This window comes from Cetorhinus maximus, chromosome 3 (assembly GCF_964194155.1).
Source record: "Cetorhinus maximus chromosome 3, sCetMax3.hap1.1, whole genome shotgun sequence".
Taxonomy (NCBI): Eukaryota; Metazoa; Chordata; class Chondrichthyes; order Lamniformes; family Cetorhinidae; genus Cetorhinus; species Cetorhinus maximus.
Genome location: NC_135881.1, coordinates 29618500 through 29643900, shown reverse-complemented (window position 1 = coordinate 29643900; position 25401 = coordinate 29618500). Strand labels below are relative to the sequence as shown.

General features: G+C 43.4%; 1 protein-coding gene across 1 annotated transcript in view; it reads left to right on the top strand.

The window, feature by feature from the left end:
* The window catches only part of LOC144677033 (vasoactive intestinal polypeptide receptor 2-like), a 215023-nt gene that overhangs the window by 45389 nt on the left and 144233 nt on the right, over positions 1-25401 (top strand). The gene's annotated exons all lie outside the window — the stretch shown is intronic.

The following is a 25401-nucleotide window of genomic DNA, read 5'->3' as shown; positions in this document are numbered from 1 at the left end:
TTCCAGGTACATACATCCCCCTTCACCCAGGCAGAGCCTTCTCCCCCTATCTAAGCTGGGACCATCTGTCCTTTCCTTGTCTGCTGAAGAGCACACTTAATCTATCTTGATTTTTTCTCTGTCTCCAGTCTAGTTCCCAGAGTCTTTCTGGTGATTGCAGGATGTGCAAAGTTCACCTGGTGACTTTTAAGTGGTAATGTTCTTGATGGCACTGTCTGCCTGGAGATTCTGAGTAATTCCCTTTCAATAAATTCTTACTGTGTTCCCCCTAACAGCCCCCCCTTTTGGTCCTTGGCCTAGCCCAAGGTAGCCAACTACAGTGGTACTGTCCGTCCCTTTACGAACTGACACCGGCCAGGTATCCAGCTTTGGATTGTAAAGGTACTAGGTCAGACCATCTGTATTATCTGGCCCTTCAATTCAGGCCTCTGACTTGCTAAGCCTCTTCTCCACCTGTTAAAATTCCCCCAGCACCTCCTCTTTTGCGACCTTCGGGTACAATGAATCAAGTATGTTAAATATATAACTGAATATATATATCAGCTGAATCACAACCAGGGCAAGGGAGATAACCCAAATCCACGTGTGTAATTGTACATTTGAGCCCCAATTCCACAGATCCTCCCACCATGTGGAGGAATCTATTTGCTCGATATCCTCTTTCAAGGCTCTAACCTGTTGCTGCAGTGTATAGTACGTTCTATATATCTGCTGAGCCTGTCTTCATATCGCAGTTAGGTGCTCTGGTAATAAGGGAATTTCATAGGAGGACTGGTTCAAATACTGGGTCAGGTTATCCTTAAGGCTTTCCATGACCTGAATAGCAGCCGCTCCTTGCCTGGATATCTCGACCAGTTCCACCTTCCCCACCCTTGCCGGCACCTGCGGGTGTAGGCACACTGAATGATTGTGGATGGGGCACATCCGGTTGCTCCTATACTGGATCTTTTGCTGCCACGTGGTAATACAATATTTCCCATTCCCCATATATGCAACATGGGTCGGTTCTTTTGCAGCCCATTTAGTTCCATTATACAATTTGCTGCTGCTTTAAACCCGCTTCTTCCGTCTCATATATTGGATGTGCGCATACTACTGCGGTGGTCTCTATACTACACCCTTCTAATGTGGTGCTAATTATATTCCCTTCTATGTCTACTGCATATGGTGGAATGTCATGGTACCTAATATAATAATTCCCCCGTATCACCCTAATATTTTCTACTCTATATAATGTTCTGCCAGGCGTTGACATAGGTACCACAGGTATCACTAAGACAATGGCCAGAATTTTTCCGTCAGCAAATCGGGAATGGGCCCCGCTCGCCGATGTGAAAATGACGCGGGATGACGTCGGGAGGAACCCCCAACATCATCCCAGCCAATTTAAATATTCAGGAAGGCGGGCGGACAGCGAAATCAGCAGTCCACCCACCAACCTGTCAATGGTCAATTGAGACCATTGACAGGGTAGTTAACCCAATTAAAGGCCCTGCCCATCCAACCTTAAGGCTGGTGGGCAGGCCAGGAGCCTCAGTGGGCGGGATGAGGTTTCATCTCAGTTTTTAAAAAGTATGATAAAGTTTCACTCATTTTTATTAACATGTCCCATCTCATGTGATAGTGTCACATGGGGGGGACATGTTAATAATTTTTTTATTGTTCTATTTTTCAAGTTTTTCAAACTGTCAGCGCTCTCCCTGAGATAGCCCTTGAGTGCACTTTGACAGTTGGGGTATCCCTACCCCCGCACAGGAAGTGCATAGCGCTTCCCATCGGTCAGCCCGTTGGGCGAGCCTTAATTGGCCCGCCCACTCAAAATGGCGGCGGGCCCTGTTTCGGCGGCGGAGTTCGGCTGCCTGCCCACCAAGGGCAAAATTCTGCCCGATGCCTATTAGCATATTATTATTCACTATGCATTCAACATTCATTATATATACACGTGTTAAACCTGTGAGCTGGCAACCAGTCAAGTCATGATCCTTATGTCGTGAAAGATTAAATAAATGTTCATTAGATACCCATAAAGGAACTATCCCTTCATTAATCTGTCTTAAATTCTCTCGGGCTTGTTCCAGTGCCCAGGATCCATAGGTACTGCGAACATCATTTCTGCTTGCTTCATCTGAAATATTTTTCGAGCATGGTAGCCAGGTTTTGAATTAATTGTGTCATGTTCTGGTCTGTGTTTAAGATTGATTGGGACCCGAAAGGTCCCTTACTGAATTTTCCGTAACTTAAAAAAAAATGAATTGATCTAAGTTACAAGAGCTGTTTGTGCTGAAGAAAGAGAGAGAGAGAGAGAGAGAAAGAAAGGGGGTACCCCTAGGGGAGTTAATGAGTAGTGACAGGCAGGGGCAGGGGAAATGTGAGCTTCAGTCAGTTTCATTGTCCCTATAGGTGGAGCCTCCAAGATCCCTTTATTCCCCACCACTGCTACTGGAAGTTTTGTTTAGAGTATGAGAGTTTTAAGTCATTAAGTTCAATGTTATAGAAACATAAATACATACCTTTATATATATATATATATATATATATGTGTTTGTGTGCAAGGAAGCATTTGTATGTGAGCTTTAATGTGTTTTCTTCCCTAAATTGTCATTTGTGAGTGTGCTTCAGCACTTTAGAGCTGAAAGCCCCATATTAGGTTAAAGGAAAAGTATACTCAAAAATTCCAAAGTTTTGAGTATAAGGTTTGAGTTGAGATTTCTGGCAAAATCACAATTTGAAGGTATTGTACAGATAAAACAGGGATTGCCTTTGTTTGAGATGAACCACCTGAAATTCAAAAGGATTCCAGGAAAACCAAAAGACATAAACACACGGTCTAGGTGGTTCCAATGGATAAAAGGGGTCTCTTTTGAAGAGGTGAATTAAATATGAAAGGAAATCTGCATCCCAACAGCACTGTTATTTGAATATGGGACAATCGTGAGATGCGAAAAGTGCAGTGTAATTTAGAAGGTTACTTTTGAATAACTAGGATGCCACCCGAGATAAAGAATGTTTCAATAAACATATGGGACTTTTAATCTGGATACAAATCATACACATGAGAAAGGGGTAGTTTTAATTTTGATAGTGTAAATTACAGTTCTTACAAAGTTTAAAAATTGCAGTTTGGTTCCCAATTAAGTTCTCAAAAGGGAATTTTTATTTTAAAAGGTTTGACAAGAACTGACACGAATTCAAATGCTGCAAGCTTTTGTATTTGTAAGTCTGTTCCCAAAATATGAAGTTAAGCTCAAGACCTTGACAAAGTTTGGCAGAAATCCAATTTTTCGCCGAGTTAATGAATCTGGGGTAATTCTAAAAAAGAGTCAGACACAATTTAGTGGGTTACATTTGAGACAATAAAATGTTGTTTGAGAAGAAGATAAGGAAACAAAACATGTCAATGCCTGATTTCTGTTTTAAACTGTTATGAGGATACTTTATTGGACTGTAAAGTCTCTCCAGACAACCTAAACAAGATAAGATGGCAGCTGTTGCATGTGTAAAATGGTGTGAGGAAAGTAGGAAAAAGAGGACACAATATACAAACTGTTTTAAGGGAATTGAATTTGATAATCTGGCCATCAACTGAGACATTGGAACCACACAGGGTAGGAGATGTAGGACCACTAAAAGGAAGGATGCGAGACTATGTGAGGGAAATGAGTAAGCAATTGCTTGAGTTAAGGAAGGAATTCAAAGACCAACAAGTGATTAAGGATATGGAAATAGGCAAATCCAAAGAGCAACAACGGACCCCTCAAGTGGGGAATAAGGTGATGTTCAAGGTGAGCCTGGAGCGAACAGGGTTTGCCCCCAGGTGGCATGGACCATATGAGGTAATCATGACCAGCGATACACGTGCATGCGTGGACTTTAGAGGAAAGGGGCGCTGGAAGCACTGGTCACAACTGAAGCATTTTACTAATTGATTCTATCCACAGAACTAATCTCAACAACTATACTCATTGGAGTTTAGAAGAATGAGAGGTGATCTTAATGAAACGTATAAGATACTGAGGGGATTTGACAGGGTGGATGCTGAGAGGATGCTTCCCCTTGTGGGGAAATCTAGAACTGGGGGCACAATTTATAAATAAGGGGCCTCCCATCTAAGATGAAGGTGAGGAGGAATTTCTTCTCTCAGAGGGTCATTAGTCTTTGTAATTCTTTATCACGGGGAACAGTTGAGACTGGATCATTGAATATATTCAAGGCTGAGTTAGACAGATTTTTGATCTACGAGGGAGTCAAGGGTTATGGGAGATAGGCAGGAATATGGAGGTTTTTTATTCATTTACAGGATGTGGGCATTGCTGGCTAGGCCAGCATTTATTGCTCATCCCCAATCGTCCTCGAGAAGATGTTGGTGAGCTGCCTTCTTGAACCGCTGCAATCCATGTGGTATAGGTACACCCACAGTGTTGTTAGGAAGGGAGTTCGAGGATTTTGATCCAGCGACACTGAAGGAACAGCAATATACCTCCGAGTCAGAATGGTGTGTGGCTTGGAGGGGAACTTCCAGATGATGGTGCTCCCATGTATCTGCTGCCCTTGTCCTTCTAGGTGGTAACGGTCATGGGTTTGGAAGGTGCTGCCTAAGGAGCCTTGGTGAGTTCCTGCAGTGCACCTTGTAGATGGTGCACACTGCTGCCATTGTGCGTTGGCGGTTGAGGGAGTGAATGTTTGTGGATGGGGTGCTAATCAAGTGGGCTGCTTTGTCCTGAACGGTGTTGAGCTTCTTGAGTGTTGTTGGAGCTGCACTCAACCAGGCTTTGGGGAGTCAGGAGGTGACTCAACCTTGTAAGGTTGCCAGTTTTAATGAATAAAAGTTGCAATAACGCCATTATACACCAGCTTTCAAATGAGGGAAACGTTATACTTTCTGAGCAAAACCTACTTAAATTTTAGGAGCATGGACAGAATTTAGGGGCCACTGCATTAACAATAATGAATAACTTAAAGCACAATTAGAGCTAGCAATAAAGCATGGAGCAAATTAACCCACTGGATTTATTCTACTGCATGGATTAAGTCCGTTCGTAGAGGAAAAGCCATGAACCTGGACAGTTTGTTGAAAAGCCTTTTATTGAAAAGTGATGAGGAAAACAGACGTGATTCCTGATCATTATAATGGGCCTACAAATGGGAGCCTGTCTCTTTCAGTTACTGCAAAGTCTTGACAACTGCACAGAAAAAAACCTGCAGGCAATCCATGTCATTCCAGTTAAAATTAGCAGCTACTAAGTATGGAGATGAAGTCAATGCAGCTTAAGAGAAAATTAAGGCATGCTTGGTATAATAAAATGTGTTAATGGGACCTTATTATAAACAACATTGACAAGTAAAAATGACAGAATGTAAGAGAGAACAGAAACAACCCAGCTGAAAATGGTGCAAAGTAATGCCATGGGAGTTACTTTCACTGCAGCAATTGTTCATCTGCCATACAATTTACTGAAAACCCATTGTACTGGATTATTCAATCCTGATTCTAAAATTGGATGGTCATCCAGAATTACGTTGCATGTAATTTCCAGTCAACGGGAACATTGCCAAAGAACCATAGAAAAATTACAGCACAGAAGGAGGCCATTCGGCCCATCTTGTCCATGCCAGCTCGAGGACACCCAGGTGCCCTTTCTAATCCCACCTTCCTGCACCCGGCCCATAGCCCTGCAGCTTACAGCACTTTAGGTGCAGATCCAGGTACTTTTTAAAAGAGTTTAAAGTTTCTGCCTCTACCACCAACTTGGGCAACAAATTCCAGACACCCACTACCCTCTGCGTAAAAAAGTTCTTCCTCATGTCCGCCCTACACCTTCTGCCACTTATCTTGAATCTATGTTCCCTGGTTCTAGAATTCTCCATCAAGGGAAACAATTTTATCCTGTCCACTCTATCTATTCCCCTCATAATTTTGTACACCTCAATCAAGTCACCTCTCAGCCTTCTTTGGTCTAAGGAAAATAACCCCAACCTATCCAATCTCTCCTTGTAGCTACACTTTTCTAACCCTGGCAACATTTTTGTAAACCTCCTCTGCACTCTCTCCAGAGCTTATTACGTCCTTCCTGTAATGTGATGACCAGAACTATACACAATACTCCAGTTTTGGCCTCACCAGTGTTTTATACAATTCCAACATTATATCCTTACTTTTATATTTTATACCTCTGCCAATAAAGGAGAGCATTCCATATGCCTTCTTTACAACGTTGTCTACTTGAACTGCTGCCTTCAGGGACCTGTGTACTTGTACACCAAGATCTCTCACTTCATCTACCCCTCTTAGTATATTCCATTTATTGTGTAATCCCTGTAACTGTTTGACCTCCCTAACTGTATGACCTCACACTTCTCTATGTTAAAATCCATCTGCCACTTTACCGCCCACTCCACCAACCCATCTATATCGTTTTGGAGATTATGGCTATCCTCTACACTATCCACTACTCGGCCAATCTTTGTGTCATCTGCAAATTTCCCAATTGTGCCCCCCACGTTCATGTCTAAATCATTAATATATAACACAAACAGCAAGGGTCCCAACACCGAGCCCTGTGGAAGGCCATTGGAAGTGCTCACCTCAAACAAGCATAGGCTTTATTCAAGTATTAATTTGGGATGGCAACATCCCATGTGCCATTCCCCTATGTTCAGGCATGCAGATATTGTTGTCTAACTTGGACCAGTATGAAGTGAGCAGTACTGAGAAGGCCTTTTTGTCTGGTGGCACTTGTGGTCAAGAACGTCATTTTTCTTCTATTTGTTTCTGGGATGTGAGCATCACTGGCAAGACCAGTATTTATTTTGCCCATTCAAAATTACCTTTGAGCAGGTGGTAGGATGCCACCTTCTTGAACTGCTGCAGCCCATCAGTGCAGGTACACCCACAGTGCTGTTAGGGGAGAATTTTCAGGACTTTGATCCAGTGATGATGAAAGAATGGTGATATATTTCCAAGTCAGGATAGTATGGGGTTTGGAGGGAAACTTGCAGGTGGTGGTGTTCCCATGTGTCCGCTGCCCTTGTCCTTCTAGGTGGTAGAAGTCACTGGTTTGGAAGATGCTGTTGAAGGAGCCTTGGTGAGTTGCTGCAGTGCATCATGAAGGTGGTGCACTGGTACACACTGTTGCCATTGTGCATCAGTGGTGGAGGGAGTGGATATTTAAGGTGATGGATGGGCGGGAAGTGCAATCAAATGGGCAGCTTTGTGCTGGAAGATATCAGTTCCTTGAGCGCTGTTGGAGCTGTATTCAACCAGGTAATGAAGAGTATTCCTTCGCACTCCTGCCTTGTGCATTGTGGGCAGTGTAAAGGCTTTGAGGAGTCAAAAGGTGAGTTGCTCATTGCAGAAATCTTAGCCTTTGGCCTGCTCTATGGCTGGTCCAGTTAAGTTTCTGGTCAATGTTAATCCCCACGATCTTGATTGTGGAAGATTCAGTGATGGTAATGCCATTGAACATCTAGGGAAGATTGTTAGATTCTCTTTTATTGGAGATAGTCATTGCCTAGCGCTTGTGTGGCGTGAATGTTATTTGCCAATTATTAGGCCAAGTCTGAATGTTGCCTTAATGTTGCTGCATAGGGACACAGACTGCTTCTGTATGAGGAGTTGTGAATGGTACCGAGCACTTTAATCATCAGCAAACATTTCCACTCTGACCATACGATGGTGAGAAGGTCATTGATGAAGCAACTGAAAACGGTTGTACCTAGGTCACTACCCTGAGGAACTCCTTCAGGGATGTCCTGGAAATGAGCTTAGCGGCTTCAAAAAAATCTCAGTCATCTTCTTTTGTGAGGGGAGGTGGTGGCATTGTGGCATTGTCACTCAACTAGTATTCCAGAGATCCAAGGTAATGCTCTTGGGACCTGGGTTCAAATCCCACCACGGCAGATGGTGAAATTTGAATTTAATAAAAAACAAGTCTGACGATGACAACCACAACATTGCTGATTGTTTAAAAAACCCATCTGGTTCACTTTAGGGAAGGAATCTGCTGTCCTCGCCTGGTCTGGCCTACATGGGACTCCAAACCCACAGCAATGTGATTGACTCTTAAATGCCCTCTGAATGAGGGCAATTAGGGATGGGTAATAAATGCTGGCCTAGCCTTTGATGCCCACATCCTGCGAATGAGTTTTTTTAAAAATTAGAACGTTTCCCCCCACCAATTCCCAGTGACTTCAGTTTTGCTAGGATGGCACACTCGGTCAAGTACTGCCTTGGTGTCAAGGGTAGTCACTCATCTGATCAATGGAATTCAGCTCTTCTGTCCATGTTTGGACCAAGGCTGTAATGAGGTCTGGAGTCAAATGGCCCTGCTGGAACCCAAATTGAGCACCAGTGAGCAGGTTATTGCCATGTAAGTGCTGCTTAACAGTACTGTCAATGACACCATCCAACACTTTGCTGATGACTGAGTGTAGACTGATGTGGCAGTAATTGTCCAGGTTGGATTTGTCCTGCTTTTGAGGACAAGGCATACCTGGGCAATTTCCCACACTGTCAGGAAGATACCTGACAGTGTACTAGTTGTTCCAGTTCTGATGAAAAATACCGCCAGTTTAATTCCTGGCCCTCAATGGATTTTCCATTGGGAATTCCCCCTAACTAAGCTGTTTGGAGGTAGTAGCACAGGAACAATACACCAGTCAGGTTAGACTAAGTAAAAAGTGCTATGTGCCCACCCACTGATATCCACAAGTGCAGAGGGAGCTCACTTTGGCAGATGATTCATGCCCTTATGTGGACACTCCTAGACCCAGAGTAAGTTGGGACAGCAACCCCAATGGCATTAATAAGAGGTATAAATGTCTGAGTAACCAGAATGTTAGATGTTTCCTTGGGAGCATCTGATCAGATCTTTGAATTTTTTGACCATTTTTCCATAGAATGGATCTGTGGTTACGTTTGGTGGTTACAAAAACTTGCCAACTAATCAGCACTCTCTTCTCATGAAGTATAAATTCTTGTTCTCTTTACATTTGGTATTCTTGCGAAATGTCCTGATGAGTACAAGACGAAAAGCTTCAACAACGTGTCTTTTTTCAGCAATACACAAAATGGAATCTCACAAGTTAAAAAAAGGTACGGAGAGGAAAGATAATCTAAAATATTAATGAGCTTGGCTTTGTTATTGTTTCCCCAAAGACTGCAATGACAATCAATTATCAATAGCATTGATAAGCACCTCATACTCATGTTGAGATGCTTCTGGTCCCGATTGCTCAGCCTGGGTTGTCTGGTTTAGGCTTCCCTTTCTATTCTGATTGTAAGGAGTGAGTGGCAGGAGCAGCCACCTTTGGGAAAAGGTAATTGACGAAAGCAGCCAAGTCTAGCAAAAATCAGTACGGAGGGCAATAGTTGCAATTTATCAAACTGCATTGAGCCAATGATATAGGGGAGTATGGTCATCATTTTTATATTATTATGCAAAGACAAGTGGTACTGATTGGAGTAAGTGGGTCCAATCATAATTGCTGCTCTGTATGTCAGCTCCATGAAACAAAATAGCTTGATGATTCATATCTGGCCTTTTGTTTTTTTACCTAGTTCACCTTTTTGAAAGGTGGGGGTATGTGTTGGCATGGAGGTGAGGGACTGACACTAGGTGAATTGCTCCTCCAGAGAGACAGCACAGGCACAACGGGCTGTGAGGTCTCCTTTTGTAATGTAACCGTTCTGTGATTCTGTGATGTAGGAAAAGCAAGAATCCAGTTCAGAACACAAGGAGCTACCATTATTACACCCTATTGCATGCTAACGTATCATTAGGCATCGGGTAGTATGAGCACACTTGGAAACCAGGGACAGGATTTTTAAGTCGGTGTGCAGGCGGACGTCTGACCCAATCGGGCGCAAAATCGCACGCAGTGATGTCAGGTGAGCGTCCCGACGTCATCCCACACTCGTGTGATATTTCAGTCGGCAGGCACACGCGTGTGTCGGAAGCGCACCCGCCGACAATTAAGATGACGATTAAAGTTGTTAAGGTTCCAGTTGTCCCTGATTTTTTTGTGGTCTGTCCAACCTTACAGTTGGTGGACAGGCGAATCTGCCAGGCGGACTTTGCATTTTTGATCAAACCTCATCCAAGGGCGGGATGAGGTTTCCGTTATTAAATTTTAAAAAATGTGTGGACAGAATTTTCATCATTTCCACATGTTCAGGTGACTGATTCTGCTGCGTGGACATTATTTTTTCCAAGATTTTAACATCTTTATTTATTGGTTTTAAATTCTTCGGCTCCCTGAGGCAGCTCTCTTGCCTTCAGGGAGCTTTCATTCAGCGTTCGCCCGCGCCCGCGCTTACGTCAGTGCCCGCCCTCGTCCCGCCACCCCCACCCCGGCTGCGCTGAGCCTTTCAGTGCGCGTTTCACACTGGCTGGCCGTTAATTGGGCAGCCAGCGTGAAATTGCAGTCGGGGGGGCCAATCACAGGCGGCAGTCCATTTCCCAGCCTGCCGATCGCTCCCATGCGCCGACTTCAAAATCCTGCCCCAGGAGTGATCTGTTTTCCAGCCTTCCATTTTGTCATTATCCTTTGCTGTACATTTGAACTCTTGAGGACGATAAACATTTTGCTTTCAAGTCTGTCAAACTGCAGGATGTTTGAGCTCATTACTTACTTCAGCTGGCCAACATTAAAGTACTGGAGTCGCTGACGAGCTTTGCAGCATTGTTGCCAGTTTACTCATCCTGTGAATATTGCCAAGAATTAAAGGCCATGGTTTTCCACCTCTGCTGAACAGCTGGTGATTTTTGTCCCATTCGCTATCACAGCCCAGTTAACACAGAGGCAGAAAACGTAGCTCCCAATCTGTTGTTTGTATATTTCCCTCACGTCAGTTTAAAATATTAAACTATAGCATGTTGAGATTTAATCTCTTCTGCAAGCTCCAAGTTAGTTTTTTTTTTCTATGAGTTAGTTGGTAATTCTATTCACCTCAATGTTACATGGTTATCCTCAGCTACTTGTAACTGTTACCGACAAACTACAAATGATACAAAAATAGGTGGGAGCGCATGTTGTGATGAGGACATAAGGAATCTGCAGGGGGTATACATAGCTTGAGTGAGTGGGCAAATACTTGGCAGATGGAGTTTAATGTTGGAAAGTGTGATGCCATGTACTTTGGTAGGAAGAAGAAAAAGGCAGACTATTATTTAAATGGAGAGAGACTCCAAAAAAGTACAGCACAGAGGGATCTGGATGTCCTTGTACATGAAACACAAAAAGATAGCATGCAGGTGCAGCAAGTAATTAAGGCAGCAAATGGAATTTTGGTCTGTATTGCTAGGGACTTAGAGTTTAAAAATAGGGAAGTCTTGTTTCAGCTGTACAGGGTGTTGGTGAGGCTGCACCTGGAGTACCGTGTACCGTTTTGATCCCCGTATTTAAGAAAGGATATACTGGCAATGGAGGCAGTTCAAAAGAGGTTCACTAGGCTGATTGCTGGGATGAAGGGACTGACTTATCAAGGATGGCTAAATTAGTTTAGAAGAACGAGGGGTGATCTTATTGAAACATACAAGATTCTGAGGGGGCTTGACGGGGTCGATGTTGAGAAGATGTCAGGAATCTCAAACTAGGGGACATAGTTACAGAATAAGGGAACACTCATTTAAAGCTGAGATGTGAAGGAATTTCCTCTCTCAGAGGAATTCTTTACCCCAGAGAGTTGTGGAGGTTAGATCACTAAGTATTTAAAGAGGAGGTAGATTTTTGAAATATCGGGAGATGAGGGCTATGAGGAAATGGCATGAAAGAGGAGTTGAGGCCTGGGGCAGATCAGCCATGATCTTATTGAATGGTGGGGCAGGCTTGAGAGGCCAAAAGGCCTATCCTGCTCCTATTTCTTATATTCTACCAGACTCTGCAGAATAAAGTCACATTGGCGATGCCAAGTTACCTCAGTGTTATAAGCTGATTCATGGGCTTGCACTGAGTAATGTTGCTGATGAAACTTTATCAGACAGAATGAGAGACTCAGGATTGCATTAGGCCATTGCAATTAAACTCTATTATTAGCAGCCGAATGAGTGTTCCCTCAAATGTACTAGAAATGCTGTTGACTGTGAGCTATGAGTCGAAATTTTAGCCTTTGTTGGGATTTGCAGCCAGGATTTCCCCAGAAAGGAATTCACTGACCACAACATGGCTTCACAGAATCACAGAATCCCACAGTCCAGAAGAGGCCCTTCGGCCCATCGAGTCTGCACCGACACGTGAGAAACACCTGACCTACCTACCTAATCCCATTTACCGACACTTGGCTCATAGCCTTGAATGTTTTGACGTGCCAAGTGCTCATCCAGGTACTTTTTAAAGGATGCGAGGCAACCCGCCTCCACCACCCTCCCAGGCAGCGCATTCCAGACTGTCACCACCCTCTGGGTAAAAAGGTTTTCCTCACATCCCCCCTAAACCTCCTGCCCTTCACCTTGAACTTGTGTCCCCTCGTGACTGACCCTTCAACTAAGGGGAACAGCTGCTCCCTATCCACCCTGTCCATGCCCCTCATAATCTTGTACACCTCCATCAGGTCGCCCCTCAGTCTTCTCTGCTCCAACGAAAACAACCCAAGTCTATCCAACCTCTCTTCATAACTTAAATGTTTCATCCCAGGCAACATCCTGGTGAATCCCCTCTGCACCCCCTCCAGTGCAATCACATCCTTCCTATAATGTGGCGACCAGAACTGCACACAATACTCCAGCTGTGGCCTCACTCAGGTTCTATACAACTCCAACATGACCTCCCGACTTTGATAACCTATGCCTCGATTGATAAAGGCAAGTGCCCCATATGCCTTTTTCACCACCCCATTGCCTTCAGGCTTGGGGCAATGTGCTGAGCCAGATAAAAAGGGATGGAGTGAATGTATGCGCACATTGCCACACCATGTGAACAAAAGCAAAACACCCTAAATACCTGAAATATGAATTAAAAACAGAAAACACTGGAAATGCTTGGCATACCAGGCAGTATCTGTGGAACCAAACAGAGTTAATGTTTCAGGTCTGTGACCATCAGAACAGTTCTGATGTAAAGAACATCGATCTACAACATTAACTCCGTTAACTCTGAACATTTCCAGCATTTTGTTTTTATTGCCATGCCATGTATTGCCTAAAGCTGTAGTACATTTTTAAAAATTCATTGACAGGATGTGGGCTTCACCGGACTGGCATTTATTGCCCATCCCTAGTTGCCCTTGAGAAGGTGGTGGTGAGCTGCCTTCTTGAACTGCTGCAGACCACGTGGTGTAGGTACACCCACAATGGTGTTAGGAAGGGAGTTCCAGGATTTTGACCCAGCGGCAGTGAAGGAACGGCAATATATTTCCAAGTCAGGATGGTGATTGACTTGGAGAGGAACTTCCAGGTGGTGGTGTTCCCATCTATCTGCTGCCTTTGTCCTTCTAGATCATGGTGGTCATGGGTTTGGAACGTGCTGTCTAAGGAGCCTTGGTGAATTCCTGCAATGCACCTTGTAGATGGTACACACTGCTGCTACTGTAGGAATGAATGTTTGTGGATGTGGTGCTAATCAAGTGGGCTGCAATGCCCTGGTTACAACACTGGGATGACTTGGCATTGCCAATGTGACTTTATTCTGCAGAATTTGGTAGTTTCCTGAGTGTTGTGGGAGCTGCACTCATCCAGGCAAGTGGGGAGTATTCCATTACACTCTTGACTTGTAGATGGTGAACAGGCTTTGGGGAGTCAGCAGGTTAGTTACTCGTCACAGGATCCCTAGCCTCTGATCTGCTCTTGTAGCCACAGTATTTATATGGCTAGTCCAGTTCAGTTTCTGGTCAATGGTAGCCCCTAGGATGTTGATAGTGGGGGATTTAGCAATGGCAATGCCTTTGAACGTCAAGGGGAGATGGTTAGATTCTCTTGTTGGAGATGGTCATTGCCTGGCACTTGTGTGGCACTAATGTTACTTGCCCTTTGTCAGCCCAAGTTGGATATTGTCCAGGTCTTGCTGCATTTGGACATGGACCTCTTCAGTATCTGAGGAGCCATGAATGGTGTTGAACATTGTGCAATCATCAGCGAACATCCCCACTTCTGACCTTATGATGGAAGGAAGGTCATTGATGAAGCAGCTGAAGATGGTTGGGCTGAGGACACTACCCTGAGCAACATGTAGCTCAACTGCCCCAGCGTCCCTGCCACCTTGTCATGACTTTCATTTAAACATTTTAAGAATCTTTAATTCTGTTTTTTATTCTTTGATGGGATGTGAGCATCATAGGCAAAGCAAACATTTGTTGCCCATCCTTGTCACATTTGGTAGAAATCAGTAGTGATCTTTTGGGTAGTTTTAGATTCAGAGGCCTAGAATCTACAGGATTGAACACAATTTATAGCACGCTCTCACCTCTTAAGTCAAAAGGCTCTGGGTTCAAGTCCCACTTCATGGCTTAAGAATAAAAATCAAGGTTGACACTCAGTGCAGTACTGAGGGAGTGCTGCACTGATGGAGGTGATTGGATGAGATGTTTGCATCAAAATCCCATCTGCCTCCTTGGGTGGATGTAAAAGATCCCATGATGCTCATTCAAATAAGAGAAGGGGAGCCATCCCTGGTGCCCAGGTCAATATTTATCCCTCAGTCAACATCAAAAAACAGATTATCTGATCATTATCTCATTGATGTTTGAGAGAGTTTGCTGAGCACAAATTGGCTGCAATGTTTCCTACATTACAACAAGTGAATGCACTGCAAAAAGTACTCCATTGACTACAAAGCATGATGAAAAATGTGGTGATCATCAAAAGTGCTATATAAAGGCAAGTCTTTTTTCCCCTTACATCAGAACACCTAGACATAATAATATCCATAGCTTTAAATGTACATCGGCCTCAACTCAATGGTAGCACTGTCATCTCAGTCAGAAGCTTGTGAATTCAAGTCCCATTCCAGAGACTTGAGCACTGGGCTGACACTCCACTGCAGTACTGAGGGACTGCTGCACAGTCAGAGGTGCCATCTTTCAGACAAGATGTTAAACCAAGGCCTGCCTGTCCTCTCGGGAATGTTAAAGATTCCATGACACTACTTTGGAGAAAGGCATCCAACATTGGTCCCTTAACCAACAATCTTTAAAAAAAGAGATTACTTCATTGCTGTTTGTAGAGTCTGCTGTCACGTTTCTTATTTTACAATAGCCACTACATTTCAAAAGCATTTCATTGGCTCTAAAGCAATCTGGAGTGTCAGGAGGTTGTGAATGGTGCTGTACAAAGGCAAGTTCTTTCTGTCGGTCTTCTAGCTTCAGTTGTATGCAAATGAAGGTTTGAAAGCTGCACCTTTTGGCTCAAAAGCAGGCATGACAGCACCAAACTAAAGACTTTCTCCTTGGATTTGATGTTGATTTCATTCAACAACATGTTAAGTGATCTCAGTCGAAAGTATTTACTGAAACTCAGCAGCCGACAGGAAATAAAAGGCTGTTTCCCCAGTGAGGCTCTAAACTACAATGATTAAGAACATATAAACATAAGAAATAGGACCAGGGGTAGACACAAAGCCCATTGAGCCTGCTCTGCCATTCAATACGATCATGGCTGATCTTCTGCCTCAGATCCACTTTCCCACCTGCTCCCTTATCCCTTGATTCCCTGACTTACCAAAAATTTACCTCTCTCAGCCTTAAATATTTTCAATGATGGAGCATCCACATCCCTCTGGGGTAGAGAAGTTCAGAGATTCACAACCCTTTGAGTGAAGAAATTTCTCCTCATCTCAGTCCTAAATGATCGGCCCCTTATCCTGAGACTGTGCCCCCGTGTTCTAGATTCCCCACCTAAGGGAAACAACCTCTTAATGTCTACTCTGTCAAACCCCTTCTGAATCTCGTATGATTAATTAAAGCTTCACAGGACAGGCATATTCAGGACGGGCATAAACCTATCCGTTTTCCTATTAAAAACTCCTGACCATTTATTATCCTCTTATAGATAACAACCTGCCTTTCCATAGAGCAGAAGGTAAGTTAACTAAATTGAAAGATTTACTGCAGAAGTCTGTCCTTATCTTAAGTAACTATTCACATAGATGCCAAAGATTACATTGCAATATTTAAAACTGATCTCTAACATAAACGACATGAGTGCCTTTGTACAGCCACAGCATTTAATCAAACCATATATAGATGTGACTGTTTTTTTTTAATAGTTCTGACCTACAAGCTATGTAAGCAAGAGGTAGGTGCTTCACATTTTAAAATGAAGTTGGGAAGACCATGAGTCAACTATGGGGTATATTTGACTCTGTAAATTTAAAGAAAATTATTATACTGGCCTGTCATTAGCTGATACAGAGTTTAATAAAAGAATGTTTCTATGTGCGCAAAGGAAAATATGTCCCTATAAAAGCTGAGACTGATCTTATTTCTGATACATATTAAGAACCAGCTATCTTGCATTGTATTTATATTGGACTCAGCTCCTTTCATAGTAATTAAATGTTTAGAAAGTGAAAATGGGAGCATTTATACCCTCCAAATATTTAAATAGATTCTGGGTAGATCAACGAAGCAGCCAGAGGTTTAGGAATGTCTCTGAAATCTAGCATTCATTCCACAGTGGCAAGACTTGTGGAGCAGCTGTCTCCTCGAGAGAGCCCCACACCACTTGTCTCTGGAGTCAGGTCAAGCCTTTAGGCTCTGGATTTGCACTGGAGCCATCTATTACCCTGAAGAAGACCACTCGGCAGCAGCACTAAAGTTGCAGTATAAACATTGCCCTAATTTTAGTTGGTTTGGACAGATGTTGCCGTTACGATCTCTACACTTCGAAGTTTGTATTGGGCCAAGTGGACTAGTAACCGGACTGCCTGAGACTCACTCAAATTGGCAGCTTGACTATATTATACTGCTTGCCTGCACCATTCTCTTCATCGGCATGTTTATACATGTACACAGAGCTGTCCTGACTGGCTGTCACAGAAATTTCTAAGATTGGGGAAAAGCTGTTGATGGATGAGTTAGTTCTTTTCAACCCTAGAAGTGATGCCCACACTCTAATCAACTTTGTGACAGTTGGTTCAGGAAAGCAGGACTGACAGCAGAAAGTATTCCCTCCAGCTGCGTGGCTACACTAAGCTGCTGCTTTCCAGGAGATGACCATTGCAGTACATGTTTGGCAAGTTGTAAATGATCACATAATCTTGCTTTCAAATGTGCAGTGTTGCTGAAACATCGAATGCAACAAATACAATGACTAAGTTGTTCCACTATAGGGTACGGTTATAGAGTTGTGTTACTGGACTCAGTCCAGAGGAACATAGGAACAGGAAACGACCATTCAGCCCCTGAAACCTGTTGCACCATTCAATTGGATCATGATTAATTTGTATATCAATACCATCTACCCCAGCTCTGCCTCACCACCATCTCTCTTGAACCCTCCACTGTTGATAAATTGCCACACTGCTTGTCCGACATTCACTACTGGATGAACAGAAATTTCCTCCAATTAAACATTGAGAAGATCGAAGTTGTTACCTTCAGTCCCTGACACAAACACCACTCCCTAGCTAACAACTCCATCCCTCACCCTGGCAACTGTTTGAGGCTGACCCAGACTGCAATCTTGGTGTCATATTTGACCCTGAGACGAGCTTCCTGCCACCTCTCTGGGCCATCACTAAGTCAACATATTTCCACCTCCAACATTTCCTGACTCCACCCTTGCCTCAGCTCATCTGCTGCTAAAACCCTCATCCACGGGTGTATTAACTGTAGACATGACTATTCCACTGCACTCCTCTATAGCTGGAAGAGGAGTCATTGCAAGTGATTCTCTGCCTACAACTAGATAGATAAGAATAGTTAGAGCAGTCCAACCCAGCTGGATGACAATGGAGCATTCCCAAATTCAATCATCCTACCACTAGTGGCTGTGCCTTTGTCTGCAAAGGCACTAGGCTCTGGGATTTCCTCCCTAAATTACTCTGCCTTTCGACCTCTCTTTGCTCCTTAAGGTGCTCCTTAAAACCTACCACTTTGACCAAGCTTTTAGTCATCTGGCTCAATCTCTCCGAACATTGTTTGGTTTTCCATTTTGTTTAATAATGATTGTAAAGCACCTCTGGAAATTTTATTAATTAAGGGCACTATATAAATGCAGGTTGTTGTTGTTAAAGGGGTAGCGCTCACAAACTAGCTTCATGGACGAAACTGTTGTATGGTGATTTGACTTTTGATTACACAAACTGAGAAGTTTCAAGATATTTTTCATGTGTTCTCCTGACTGGCATAACTCATTTTCTGCTGTTTTTAATGGTTTCAAACTTGGCATTGTTCAGATCTATACCACCTCATGCACCCCACCCACCCCCATTGCCCCTATGGAAAGCTCTGCCCTTCCACCCACCCCTTATGGCCCCTCATATCACCTTCCATACCCATTGACCCACTGTATTCTTTCTAGAACCTGTAGTGTATAGTTGTCTGTGTTAAAAAAAATGCCTTGCAAAAAAAAAGTAATTGATTGATATCTTTCTCCTATGTTTGAAAAAGAAAGTCTGCACTACAAGCTAGTGGATGTCAATCAACCAGGCCCTTTAAAGCTTCACAAACTGTTGAAACCACTTAACTTGTATAAACAAACATTGTGAAGTTGACAGCGGAGGACAGAGAGCCTGAGCTGTCAGTCAAGCAATGTTTCCTCTGGGGACCAGGTGTTCTGCTATTCTAATAGCTGTCTGATCTCTCAGCCAAGTCTCCTCATGGAAGTGGCATAACTTGGCATGAGGGACTATAGGGGATGGGTGGAAGGGTGGAGCTTGGCATCTGTGGCATGAAGGGCCATGGGTGGGTGGCATAACTTGGCATGGGGGCATGAGAGGGACCTTTTGAACTTATCTTTTAAAAAGGTCCACTCATGCAGACTAGGGTTCGCAAATCCTCTAAGGGGGCCATGAACTACAGTTCTTTAAAAACCTGGCCCAACTCCATGAAAATTGTGCAGGAGTAGGAGATGCCTATCTCCGTAATGGAACCGGCCAGGTCGGGGGTGCCACATGTGGGCTTTTGACAGGAACCAGCCAACACCCTTTAACAACACTCCCAAAATCAGACAGCCTGGGAATGGGGTCGGAAATCCCGGAATCGGGACCCGTCCGCCATTTTTAAAAGGCTCCCAAGTCGACCCAACTTGGTGAAATTTCAGGCCCAAGTCTGTCTCCCCCTTTTGTATTGACTGACTTGACTACCAAATTGAACTAGCTTGGTGGAGGCAAAGACATGGCTTTTATATTTTAAATAATACTGCGATAATCTCCCTTCCACGAATAAATCTCATAGCTCATTCAATAAAAATCCCCCTTCCAAGGTGTTAATCAATCAACATGTGCCACAAATGATGATGCTGAAAATTCCAACATTTTGCTAGCAGCCAGAGCGTCATAACCCATTAGTGCCTTTTAGTATTCCTTATCTACAGCTACAGCTGTAGGGCCATTATCCTGCCTTTTAAGTCTTTTTAAGAGCCCTTTTGTTTGTCTCATGGCTAGGTCTACAAACACATTCAACCCATCAATTTGCCCTTCGGGCTGTTATCGGACAGGTTTATTACACAAGTAATTCCGTTGTCAATTAGTCATCTGCTGTTCGTCTGTTGTGTGATTTCCTGTACTTCCACTTTCTCGTGGAACCTGCTTTTCCATAATACAGTAATGCTGTTTAGGGAATTACTTTCCACAAGCCCTTACACCACTTTCTTTCACAATCTGGGGGTGGTGTGGCAAGTACAAAATAGCTTAATGCACCGCACAGTGTCAGCCACACAAGCTGCTGCTTGTAGCTACAGAAATGACTGGACCTTTACAGAACCACTGGACATGGAGTTTATTTGGAGCTCCAGGCAATGGCAATCACTGTACAATTTTAAACTGCATTTTCTGACCTACACTGGCTCCCAGTGACACCGATGTTTTAATTTTAAAAGTCTCATCCTGGTGTTCAAATTCCTTCGTGGTCTCAGCTTTCTATTTTTGTAGTCTCCTCCAGCCCTAAAACCCTCCAAGAACTCTGTGTTCCTTATAACTCTTATATTTCCCCCATTGCCTTGCCAGTTGCTTAACCCCTCATCTAGGGCCCCTCCCTACCCCTCTCCGTCTCCGTCTCTCCACATCTCTCTCCTACTTTGAGACCGTCCTTAAAACATACATCCATCCAAGCTTTTAGTCACCTGTCCGAATATCTCCTTCTTTGGCTCAATGTCGATTTTTGTCTTATTACAATTCTTATGTGGCTTGGGACACTTGCCATACAGACACAAGTTGGCATTCTATTTGGAAGTCTGACGTCCATCACTATGAATATTTGAAAACATACATGGAAGTGATTCTCCACTTAAAAACATTCTTTGAAAAATATCTCTTAGGCTGTAAGTCACAAGTAGATTTATTACAGGAGAGCTGAACAAGGGAGATGAGGGTTTACAGGCAGCTAAAATATTTAGAATCAATCCAAACTCATTTATAGCCTTCAGTTGATTGTCTAAATGCATAAACAGGAATACAGAATGTGATATTTATAACTGAGAAGGAACAAATCCCAATTCTTGTTCCAATTATACTTTTTTAGCTGCAGAAGTGATAAAAATGAATTTTTCAATAAAAGGGTTGACTGATGATGAATGATGGTTTATGGATTGAATTTTTATCAGTTTTCTGGGGGTGGGCTGGGAGGCGGAATGTGTCAAGAGGGAAGCCCGACTTGTTTTTCCATCTTGGCATATTCCCAGAAACAGGAACAACAGAGGCATGGAGAGACCACCAGGTATATCGAGGTGGCCTTCCAGCCTTGGGGCTTCCTTTCTGTCTGCTCCCAAGACCCACAGAGGGACCCCCTCAGTGGGAATGGTCAGACCACGGCTCCGACACAGTTGCCGGAGAGTTCACCCCTCAGCTTACCCAGGGCCCGCCTGCCTGGCCCCAACACGTTTGAAAATAATTATTACCTGCCTCCAAAGGGGACCTCAACACAGATGCGCTCTCTTCTCCCTGCAGCCTCAACAACAGCTAGCTCGATCAGTGGTGCTGCCAAGCTGCCAGCCCTCTGATTGGGCCAGCAATTCGGAGAGGCAACGAACCATCTTCAATTCGACTGTGTTCCCAGCAGCAGCTTTTTAATTGGCTGCCACCAGTAAAATTCTTCATTGAGAGCCCGCTGCCACCTGCCAAGGCCCATTTTTGGTCCTGACAGCAGAACTACACACCTTTTTTGTAAAATCCAGCCCTACATATCTGATGTAGTTAAAAAGGCGAAAAAGACTCACGTTTATATGATGCCTTTCACAAATTTAAGACATTTCAAATTGCATTAGAGCCAATGAAGGGCTTACTTTTTGAAGCAGAGTTACTATTGTAATGTAGGAGATTCAATTTGCACATAGCAAAGTCTTACAATCAGCAGTGAGGGAATGGTATTTTGTGATGTTGGTTAAGGCATAAATATTGACCAGGACTCCCAGCACAATCCCTGCTGCTCTTCAATTGATGCCACAACATCCTCATTACAGTGCAGCACTCCATCAGCATAGCACTGTAGTGTCATCCTAGGTTTATGTGCTCAAGATTCTGGAGTGGGATTAAGCCCACAATCTTCAGACTCAAAGAAAATAGTCCTTCCAACTGAGCCATAACTGATAAGTTTACAGAACTTTATAGGTGAACTTTACTGATGGAACCGATATCTTAGCTTTGTGTTTCAATTTTGGAACCTATAAGCTCCTCTATTCTGATGGTTAAAACAAAACCCGGATCTTGTCAGGATTCTGACTGCCTTTCCCACATACATGCATTCACTAGACCACAAATAAAAATGGATTCATACAAACAACATGAATCCTAGGGATTATATTATGTTCCTCAGCCAAACTACAAACTAGAAAACAGCTTACTATTAATAAGTAAAATAATGAACTTATCCAAAAAAAATGGCTCTTACATATGAAGCAGCTGTCTTCATACTCGACATAACAAAGGTAAATTGTTGGTGTGAGATACACAAAGATGGCATAGGTGTGAAAGGTTATGCTGGGTCTCTTACAATATCAAAATGTTCATCCCTTAATGAGTCAGGCCATTCCAAATACAAATCTAGGTTAAACAAAATATCAATATTTGTATGTGAACCTGAAATGGGAAAATTTAAGTTATGAGAGCTTCTTTTGATGGGCTGCACACAAACAGTTGGTATCTATAGTAGTATATGTAACCATTTATATTGTCTACTGTATAATACAATAAACTGCTTTAGACAGAACATTTTAATGCTGGAGAGTCTGATTTATCCGTCAGAGATTAAGTCCAGGTCAAACATCATATGCAGAACTCTCAACGTGAAAACTACAACTTTTTCTTAGATACGTACAAACAAAATGAATTAGGAGCAGGAGTAGGCCACTCGGTCTCTCGAGCCTGCTCCGCCATTCAATAAGATCATGGCTGATCTGATTTTAATCTCTCCTCCACATTGCTGCCTACTCCCAGAGGAGAATTTTCGGACGGGAGTGGGCACAGGCGGGCATGTAGCCGATCGCCGCCTGCGCCCACCATTTTACATGGGTGGGCCAATTAAGACCCAGCCCCCCAGAAGGGCTGTGCACTCTCTGTGCCGGTGGGGGTGGAGGGAGTAGGCTGAGTCAGAGCCTGCGATCTTTCGCACGCATGCGCACAAAAGAGCACAGAAATCTCCCTGAGGCAAAGAGCTGCCTCAGGGAGATGACTTTGATATTTGAAAATTTAAATAAAGAAAAAAAAAAATTTTTAAGACATGTCCCCTCATGTGATAGTGTCACATGAGCTGGGACATGTCAACGAATTTAATTAAAAATTTTATAAACCTTCATGAAACCTCAACCTGCCCGTGGATGAGGTTTCATGATAAATGCGAAGGCCGCCTGGGCTCTTTGCCTGCCCGACAACCTTAAGGTTGGACGGGCAGCTCAGTTAATTAGATTAATTGGTGTTTAAATGGTCTTAATAGGCCTTTTGACAGTTTGGCGGGTGCACAGCTGATGCACCTGCCGAACTCAAGATCTGAATGACGCGCAGTGACGTCAGGACGCATTCCCAATGTCTCCGCGCGTCATTTTACGTGTCGACAAGTGGGCCCTGCCTCCGCTCGCCGACCCAAAAATTCTGGCCCCGATAACCTTTCAGCCCCTGCTTATCAAGCTCTGCCTTAATGATATTCAAAAACGCTGCCTTTTGAGAAAGAGAATTCCAAAGACTCACGACCCTCTGCAAGAAAAAGGTTTTCCTTATCTCTGTCTTAAATGGGTGACCCCTTATTTTTAAACAATGAACCCCTGTGAATCCCCCTCAGGATCAATAAAGTTGTCTCTTGCTCTTCTGAACTGCAGCAGATACAAGCCTAACCTGTCCAGCCTTTCCTCATAAGACAACCCACCCATTCCAGGTATCAGTCTAGTAAACCTTCTCTAAACTGCTTCCAACGCAATTACATCTTTAAATGAGACCAATACTGTACACAGTACTCCAGATATGGTCTTACCAATTCCCTGTATAACTGAAGCATAACCTCCCTACATATGTATTCAATTCCCCTCACAATAAACGCTAATATTCTATTAGCTTTGCTAACGGTTTGTTATAACTGCATACTAACCTTTAGCAATTCATGCACAAGGACGCCTAGATCCCTCTGCATCTCAGAGCTCTGAGATCTCTTACCGTTTAGATAATATGCTTTTTTTCCCCACATTTCCCACATTATACTCCATTTGCCAGGTCTTTGTTGACTTACCTAACCTATCTATACCCTTTTGTAGCCTCCTTATGTCCTCTTCACAACTTATTTTCCTACTTATCTTTCTGTCATCAGCAAATTTAGCAACCATATCTTCAGTCCCTTCATCCAAATCATTTATATAAACTGTAAAAAGTTGTGGCCACAGCACTGATCCCTGTGGCACACCACTCATTACATCTTGCCAACCAGAAAATGAACCATTTATGCCTACGCTCAGTTTCCTGTTAGCTATCCAATCTCCTATCCATGCCAATATGTTACCCCTTACACCATGAGCTTTTATTTTCCACAATAACCTTTGATGTGGCACCTTATCAAATGCTTTCTGAAAATCTAAGTACAGTACATCCACCGGTTCCCCTTTATCCACATCATCTGTTATTTCTTCAAAGAACTCCAATAAATTGGTTAAACATGATTTCCCTTTCACAAAATCATGTTGACTTTGCCTGACTACTTTGGATTTTTCCAAGTGCTCTATTATAACTTCTTTAATAATAGCTTCTAACATTTTCCCTATGACAGATGTTAAGCTAACTGGCCTGCAGTTTTCTGCTTTCTGTCTCCCTCCCTTTCTGAATAATGGAGTTATTATCCCGGAATCTAGTAAGCTTTAGAAAATTGAAACCAACATATTGACGATCTCACTGACCACATCTTTTAAGACCCTAGGTATGATACTTGTAACCTCCATAGTGAAGACCGATGCAAAATATCAGTTCAATTCATCTGCCATCTCCTTATTTTCCCACTAATAATTCCCCAGTCTTGCTTTCTATAGGACCAACACTCACTTTGTTGACTCTTTTCTTTACTAAATATCTACAAAACTTCTTGCAGACTGTTTTTATACTTGTAGCTAGTTTTCTCTGCTACTCTAATTTTTCCCTCCTTATTAACCTCTTAGTCATTCACAGAACCACAGAGTGCCGAAGAGGCCCTTCGGCCCATTGAGTCTGCACCAACACATGAGAAACACCTGACCTACCTACCTAATCCCATTTACCAGCACTTGGCCCATAGCCTTGAATGTTATGACGTGCCAAGTGCTCATCCAGGTACTTTTTAAAGGATGTGAGGCAACCCACCTCCACCACCCTCCCAGGCAGCAAATTCCAGACCATCACCACCCTCTGGGTAAAAAGGTTTTTCATCACATCCCCCCTGAACCTCCTGCCCCTCACCTTGAACTTATGTTCCCTCATGAATGACCCTTCAACTAAGGGGAACAGCTGCTCCCTATCCACCCTGTCCATGCTCCTCATAATCTTGTATACCTCAATCAGGTTGCCCCTCAGTCTTCTCTGCTCCAGCGAAAACAACCCAAGTCTATCCAACCTCTCTTTATAACTCAAATGTTTCATCCCAGGCAACATCCTGGTGAACCTCCTCTGCACCCTCTCCAGTGCAATCACACCCTTCCTATAATGTGCCAGCGGAACTGCACACAGTACTTCAGCTGTGGCCTCACCAAGGTTCTATACAACTCCAACATGACCTCCCTACTTTTGTAATCTATGCCCCGATTGATAAAGGCAAGTGTCCCATATGCCTTTTTCACCACCCCACTAACATGCCCCTCCGCCTTCAGAGAT